Source organism: Onychomys torridus, chromosome 3 (assembly GCF_903995425.1).
Source record: "Onychomys torridus chromosome 3, mOncTor1.1, whole genome shotgun sequence".
Taxonomy (NCBI): Eukaryota; Metazoa; Chordata; class Mammalia; order Rodentia; family Cricetidae; genus Onychomys; species Onychomys torridus.
This window is the reverse complement of record NC_050445.1, coordinates 129086744-129095553: the sequence shown is the minus strand read 5'-3', so window position 1 is coordinate 129095553 and position 8810 is coordinate 129086744. Positions and strand designations below refer to the sequence as shown.

The window sequence follows — 8810 nt, the reverse complement described above, 5'->3', positions numbered from 1 at the left end:
GCACAAACCCAGCTTGTGGCAGACACATCATCAACCCTGGCTTACAGGGTACATAAGCACCCTGCTTTTGTTTGACAATGTGACTTTTTCCTGCTCCCTCTGCCACCTCAATCTCTGAGGGCTGGAGGACTCATCTGGAGGTTGCTTTGCTCACAATAAACCTGATCTTTTACTTTTTAAATTCAGCTTGATATGGCTTATTGCATTGGCAGAGGAACCTACTATTGGGATACAGAAACCCTATTACATATGTCTACTTGTATGCCAATACCATATTGTTAATGTTACTATAGCTCTGTAGTAAAGCTTAAAATCAGTGATGGTGTTACCTCTAGAAATTCCTTTATTGTACAGGATTGTTTTAGCTAACCTGAATTTTTTTGTTTTTCCATATGATCTTGAGTATTTTTCTTTCAAGGTCTATAAAGATTTGTGTTTGAATTTGGGTGGGAATTCAATTGAATCTGTAGGTTGCTCTAAGTAAGATGGCCATTTTTTACTGTTAGTTCTACTGATCCATGAGCTTGGGCAATCTTACCATCTTCTGGTATCTTCTCTAATTTCTTTCTTCAAAGACCTGAAGTTTTTGTTATGTACATCTTTCACTTGTTTGATTAGAGTTACCTCGAGATAGTTTATATTATTTGGGGCTGTTGTGAAGGGTGTTATTTTCCTGATTTCTTTTTCAGGCCATTTATCATTTTTATATAGGAAGGCTAATAATTATTTTGATATTGCATCCAGTCACTTTACTAAAGATATTTGTTTGAAGTAGGAGTTCATGGTAGAACGTTGGGGGTCACTTATGCATATTATCATATCATCTTTGAATAATGATACTTTCACATCTTACTTCCCAATTTATATCCCCTTGATTGCTGTCTTGCTGCTTTAGATAGAACTTCAAGTAGTATACCGGAGAGAGTGGACAGCCTTGTCTTTTGCCTGATTTTAGTGGACTTGCTTTGTGTTTCTCTCCATGTAATTTGTTATTAGCTGTTGGCTTGCTGTATATTTTTTTATTATGTTTAGATATGTTCCTTGTATCCATGATCTCTCCAAGACTTTTATCAGGAAGGGGTGTTGAATTTTTTCAAAGACTTTTTCAGCATGCAATAAGATGATCATGTGGCTATATATATATATACATATATATATATATGTATATATATACATATATATATATATATGTATATATATATATATACATATATTTCAATTTGTTTATATGGTGGATTACATTGACAGATTTTCATATGTTGAACAATTCTTGCATCTCTGGGATGAAGCCCATTTGATCATAATGGATGATCTTTCAATGTGTTCTTAAGGATTGAATCTCTCCCCTTTCTCATGGACTTGGGTACCCCCTACATGAACTACAAGCATCATGGGCCTAAAAGTTTCAAATTTCTTAACTTTGCCTATTATAATGTTCTCCAGTCCAGGTCAAGGACTTCTCATTGTACAGTTCTTCTGGCCTCTATATAACTCAGCAATTTTGACTATGCCAGTCTCTTGGACAGTCTCTTGCCTATTTTGACCATGAGCTCCTGTTCCCTTTCTCCTTCCCTACTCTCTTCAAATGACCCAGATCATTCTGGTCCTTTTCATTCTGGACACTTCCAGATGTCTTTGTCTCTGCCTATGCTCTCCCTTTTATCTACTATAAACTTTTTCTCTATCATACCTAGGAACAGTCATGACCTTCCTTTTTTATTTCTGTTTTATTTCAATCACTATGCTTACCAAGATATAAAAATAGCAGACCAGAGTCTGTACCACAGCTACTACACCAAGCTAAGGCATATAATATGTCTGTTATAGAAACAGCAGCTTGATCTTTGGAAAGTTCCCTAGGTTAGGGTGCTTCCATGATTTTTACTTTGACAAGAAAATACATATTGCCAAAAAGGAAGTCAAAAGAAAACACTGGTGCTATATTTTTCACCTAAATACGGTAAAAATAATGCCATCAAACTGTCATGTATGTATTCCAGATGTTGAAAAAAAAGTATGAACAAAAATTTCTTGGAGGGAAAAACTGCACTTGCAAGGACTGATTAGAACTGTAATCTGGTAGTGAGATCTGATTGCTGCAAGTCCAGAGCCTGATGTTCTTATCTTGGTCTAACTTTAGTTCCCTGAAAAATTATTTTTTGCACCCTCTGAATTAACATCTTGTGATAAATATATATTAAAAACAAATGTGGTGTCTGTTAACTTAGCTCATGACTAACTTCCTCCAATGTACAAGCTCAGATTGCATACTGAGCCTACAAAAATTTTTGCCTATCTCACTATACCTGCCTCTCTGAAGTATCTATGTGTTTTAAACTTGTGTTTATGTACGACTTGCTTTGCGCTGTAAAACTAAAAAAATTCATCTAATGGAACATTGTAACATGGAATTTGGGTTAAATTAAATCTGTGTTTCTGGGGTATGTTCACCCAAAATGCTCCAGAAAACAAACAAACAACAGCAAAAAGGAAAATTCTCTTATTACCTTTAAGATGAGAGCTATGTTTTTGTTTGGTTGGTTTTGGTTTTGGTTTTGGTTTTGGTTTTTCAAGACAGGGTTTCTCTGTGTAGCTTTGCACCTTTCCTAGAACTCACTCTAGCCCAGGCTGGCCTCAAACTTACAGAGATCCACCTGGCTCTGCCCCTGGAGTGCTAGGATTAAAGGCGTGTACCACCACTGCCTGGTGAGAGCTGTGTTTTATGTATTCCTGAGCTGCTCTTCGGCCTGGTATTTTCTTTTCTATTTTTTCTTTCTCTCTGTGACTATGGTCACTTTTCATCTTGGGATTCTGCTTCTGGGATTGCTGTTTACTGTCTATTTCGATATGTTCCTTAGGTGGCTATTGAAAATGTTCATCTCCTGCAGCTTTTGCTTCATTTCTTTCCCAAGTTGGTCTTCCACTTGTTGCTCCTCCTTTTCCTCAGCTTGTAGCAACTGCATGAGCAGAAGTGAATCTGCGTACAAACAGTTCTGTTGACATTCTTTACTTAGTCAATGAGTATGAGTTTTCCCAAGTATTACTAGAGGTTTTTGAATGATATCGTGGGACCCACCAGCCCTAAGTAGCTAGCTAGACTCAACAACCTTCCCTTAACTCACATCAGTTAAAAGGATAGAAGACTTAGCAGTCAAGAACAGTATCTGTTCTTGGAGGGGACCCAAATTTGGTTCCCAGATCTCATATTAGGCATTTCAAAACTGTACCTTTCACACCAGCAGTTCTGACACAGACACGTCGATCTTCCTTGGGCACTTGTATTCATGTGTATATACCAAGTAAAAATGATTGAAAATAGAGAGAGGTGATAGGGGAAAGCCTCGAAAGTGGATTTTGGTTTGTTTATTTCCCAGCGCAGCTCTTTGCATGACTGCCTCAGAGAAAAGCTTTGCCCCTTTTATTGGGGGCAGGCAGCAGTGGGTTTTTGGTTACAGGCCAAAGCATCCTTGCAGATAACATGGGACTTTGATCTTTCACAGACTGTTTGGGTAAACCAGGAACTATATTGTCTACGCCTAAAGTAATTGAACACTGAGGGGAGATAATGGAAGCAGTGCCATTCCTAACAGACAGAAACCTGCCTGTGCTAAGCCCAGGCCATCATTTGCACATGGTAAACTGCAATACCAATTTTGGACTCAATTATATCCTAACAATAAAGGGGTCTTTTGACATAGAAATCCAACTATCAGATTCTCACAGAAGGTTAAAATGCAAATAAGGGGCAAGATATAAGCAAAATTAATCAGTGTCTGGGTGTTCTATGTTGTGTGGGTCAGTCAAAGAAAGAGGTCACTCTGAGCCGGGCGGTGGTGGTGCATGCCTTTAGTCCCAGCACTCAGGAAGCAGAGCCAGGCAGATCTCTGAGTTCAAGGCCAGTCTGGGCTACCAAGTGAGTTCCAGGAAAGGTGCAAAGCTACACAGAGAAACGCTGTCTTGAAAAACTAAGGAAAAAAAAGGTCACTCCAAGATAAAATTTTAAGGTCTGTGAGGCAACAGGTCAGGAAGCTGAGTAATAGGAGAAATGGAGGCTGTTAATTTTCATTCTTTCTTGTTATTTGTTTTGCTTTGTTTTTTTAGCAAATGAAGTAAATTATTCTATCTATACTAAAATCAATAGTGAAGGCAGAAATGGGGAAGTCAGTCTCCCACAGATAGGTTTGTGTTCAGGTCTGTATCACTGTGGGAGGAAACTCTAAAAGTTGCTGACTGTAGTAAACACCCAAATCCTCAGCCTCTACTCTACTGATTTTCAGTGTAAAATCTGTTCCTGAACCATGGCACTGAACCTGTCTGGGACTCCAGTAAAACGGTTGGACCCCCAATAGATCAGAACTTTCGGAGACTGGCCTGGCCTTTGCAGGTACCAATTCAAGAAAATGACACCATTACTATGTAGGAGACTCTTACTAGACCTGCAGGAGATGGAAATTGACTCTCCAGAAGTAATAGGTATGGAGTTTGCAGCCTGGGTCACCACAATATCCCCACTGGCTCCTAAAATAAGAGAAATGAAAGGTTATGAAAAAATATTATATTTTTAAAAGATTATTTAATTCCTACTTATTGTGTTCATTTATATTCTAAAAGTATTCTATACAAAATACCTATGTAGAGAGAGCACAGAGACTCTCTAGAAATCACCTCTACTTTCTGCTTTCATACTTGTCAGAGTTGCCACAAGAGCACAGGTTCACCTCCCTTCAGTCTCTAAACCTAACAAGCCCATTCCTGGAGAATAAGACTGGCAGTTTCACACAAGGACACCACATACACCTGCATCAACAAGGCCCCAGAAATCCCCAACCCCTCCACAAAGATGAAATCCTTCATCTTTGTTTCTGTCCTCACCAGGAATCAAGAACACAAGCAGCCCCAGGAGCTGAGCAGGGCACTTCATTCTGAGAACTTGATATGAAGAGTCTTGAGTAGCCAAGGGAGAAAGAACAGCTAGCTTTTGTGTTGGACTTACAAGGAGAGGTCCTCCCTAGTGAGTATTATGCAAATTCTGTGGTTGGTACAATTCTGTGAAAAGCACCAAGGGGATGGAAAAGTCCACTCTTAAAACCTGAAATGAAATAGAATGTCTCCTGTATTTGTAATAAAGTTGATGCAATGTGCTGCCTATAGCTGAGGCAGATGGACACATTGTGAAAGGATATATCTGTATAAATGGAGACACACACAATCTGTAAGACCCAGGCATTCAAGACAGCACCATAGACCCAATGTTTATGAAGGTGGGTGTTCCGGTCTACAATTGGGAGGAGAACAGGCAACCTGTTTGGCTTCTTCCAGACTATTCCAGAGTAGAACTTAATGTCTGACCCAGTACTATTAGAGTTCAAGGCTTTGCCTTATCAACATCAGACATTAAAGCTAGTTTGAAGGAGAATAAACACATGAACTTCTATAAGAATGAGCAAAACAAAAGAAGTATAAATTCTTGTCCTTTACAATTGAACTTTAATGGCCTTCTCTAAGGCAAGATGAAAGTATAAATATAAATTTTCATTTGCATAATATATTACTAATAAATATCCTATTGCATATCTTCATTGTATGTGTATGACATACAAGTCAAAGTATGAAGAATTCCATGTGTTGGACATTTATAAATATATACATACATAAAATGTTTTCTATATTCTAAGAGAGAGATATTTTTCATTGTAAGGTTATTCGGCCATCAACAAGTTTTTCTATGAGCTCTTTCCTTTTAAATACAGTGTCAGGTAAGTAGATCAGGACGCTAGTCCATTCTCTGTTTATCTTGTCTGCCTATGCTGGACACTTGCTGTAATGTTGATAGTACTAGACATCTGTGTATGCTTCTCTGAATACAGGGCTGAGCAGTGTGAACAATCCAATGCAGTTCTTCGATATAGTTGCAGCTGACAGAAATAACAGCACCTCACAGTCTCTGTCTTGGTGCAGAGCTATGTGGAATTCTTTGGTGTCATAGTATGTGCTGAAAAGTCTTTTATTATCTGAACATTCCATATAGCATGGCATCATTTACCATGATAACAATATTATGTAATTTCCACTTCATGAATTAAAAGCCTGTGTGGATTCAGATGTCTTAGACATACATACACTGTCTATATTCTACAGTGTGCTACAGAATCACAAAATCTATAAGCTGAGCTATTGGAGTCTGCAATTGCTGACAACCTTTACACATAAAGGTTTTGGTAGGAAGGGTCAGGGAGGCTGATAGGCACCCCAACACTCTTTCCTCCACATTATTTCCAGAAGCTGCAGTCTTGACAAGATGGAAAAGACAAAGGGCAGAATTCTCAAAACTTTGGTGGGATGTCGGTTTATGGAAACTGATTTTAGAGTTATAGCATCCAGTCTTCTTAAAATTTGCACCCACTGATACCATTTTAAATCATACTCTTTTTTTGAAATTTGTTGCTACAACCCTTGGAAACTGAGTAACTGGTCAGAAAGTAGTGATAAAAACCCATGCCCTGACTATCTGTAATCTCAGCATTCTGCTTCCTAATGCCACACAGAAATACATCCTAGAAAATATGTAAAGTAAAATAAAAGCACAGAAAATCACACTATGTAAAAAGAGAGAGGTAAAGGATTATTCATAGTAAATCCCTTTGATTTGATGACATCTGGAGCCTGTGAGAAGGCTCAGCGTGCAAACCTGCCTGTTGCACATGTCTGATGATCGGACTTTGATGTCCACATGCCACATAAGAGTAGAGGGAAAGAGTGGGTGCCACACAGTTGTCTTCTGACCTCTGTTGTGTGACACGACACAGTCTCCCAAATGCACATCATTCACACACATTCACACACAACAGAAATTTAATGAAAAGATATGAAATTTTGGCTACCACTGTCTTCTTTAGGATATTAATTCTTAGATATGCAATGATGTGGAAAAGATGAGGAGAGCACCCTAGTGGATATTTGTCACCAGCCTTCCTGGAAATTTGTTATGAGGACCATAACCTAAGCCTTCAAGAGCTACCCTGGAAGTAGAGAATTGACTACATCTTACCAGAAAAGGTGATGATGGTCTAGTCCTAGTCCTTAGTGAGAATGCCAGATGAGAACATTGATGATAAGATGATCCAGAGGCTGTGAAAGTACAACTGGTGTACCACCTAGGCAGAGGCTGAGACCTGTGATACCTGTCTTTTTCAGAATCATTGAGATGGGAAGTCAACTAGCAGTTTAGGAAGCAAAAGTTGTTAAAGTGGGCGTCTTCTTAGGCCTCCATGAAATACCATTTTTCTAGGAATGCAGTATTAACTATCTTTTCCTACATGATTTCAAAGATAGAACTCACCCCCACACTATATGTTTAATGAAAATATTTGTTCAAAGTCAATTTGCCATTTCTATCAGTCCTATGAAATGGGCAGTAACTCTGACTCTCCTGTTCCAGTTCTAATGATGTTTGGGATCAAAGTGGGTACCATATTGGAGTGGAAACTCTATTCATTCAGACAGAAACATCACTTCCTGGAATATGTGTGTGTGTGTGTGTGTGTGTTTGTGTGTGTGTGTTGTGTGTGTCCAATTCATGAGTGTAAGAGGTATTTATTTCCATTTTCTAGTATTTTAAATTCTAAAATGGTAGAATTCAGAATCTTAAGGTTTTCATACAAGAGCTCACTCTGGTTTGAATGAGAATGTCCTCCATAGGCTCAGATATTTGAGAGCTTGGTGCTCAGTAGATAACATTGTTTGGGGAAGCTTAAGAGGTATGGTCTTGCTGGAGGAAGTATGTTCATGGGTTGGGCTTATTTGAGTTTGTGTTTTGTTTCCTTCTCCTGCTGCCATGGCTTTGATATATCATCATGGATTCTAAACCTCTGTAACCAGCAGCTCCAATAAAGTATTACTTTTGTTGCCATGGTGATTTAACAGAGCTATGGAAAAGTAACATACATATCCTTTGCTATTTGACTGTGTATATTCTAAGAAAATTTACTTTTTAAGATTTTAAAATTTATTTTAATTTCATGTGTATGAGTGTTTGCCTGCATGTACTTAAACCATGTGTGCAACTGATGCCCAAAGAGTTCAGAAGTGTGTGTGTGTGTGTGTGTGTGTGTGTGTGTGTGTGTGAGAGAGAGAGAGAGAGAGAGAGAGAGAGAGAGAGAGAGAGAGAGAGAATATAAATATACCCATTGAGTCCATTTATTTAATGCTACTCATATGCATTTATTTTTAAGACTCAGCACTTAGTACTGGAAACAAATTATGGGGCTCATCTTTGGGAAAGACTTATTTTCTGTCTCTCAGCAATCATTAATTACCCATACCTCTTTATCTAGGTGTAGGGTTTTATGAGAATAGAGGTATAAATAGTTGTGAATTAGTATGTGCATGGAATGGAATCTAAGTTATTTGCAAAAGAAACCCATTCTTTTACATGCTAAACCACCTCCAGCACTAAAGCAAGTTTTGAGGCTGCTGAGGATCGATTTGTTTCCTTGGTTTCTCTCTAAATCTGTGTGTTGTTAGCGTAAAGGAAGGCTACAGTGTTGTTAACTTTGTGTCCTACAAGTTGCTGAAAAGTTTTGTTAGATTTTGGAGTTTCTAGGTAGACTCTTTAGGGACTCTTATGCATAGAAACACATCAGGTGAATAAAAAAGGACTCATCAGTAAGTTCTAATTCAACCACAATAAACAACAGTAATATTGTTCATAGAATAAAATTATTGCCTCTGGCCTTCTAAAATTTAATGCAGCATAAAGGGCACGGAAACAAAGATTATATACAAAAATGGAAAAAGAAATGGATGATTCA

General features: G+C 38.2%; 1 pseudogene; it reads right to left on the bottom strand.

The window, feature by feature from the left end:
- Nucleotides 1-4187: 4187 nt before the first annotated feature.
- LOC118580187 lies at nucleotides 4188-4921 on the bottom strand (annotated as a pseudogene).
- Between the last annotated feature and the right edge of the window lie 3889 nt (nucleotides 4922-8810).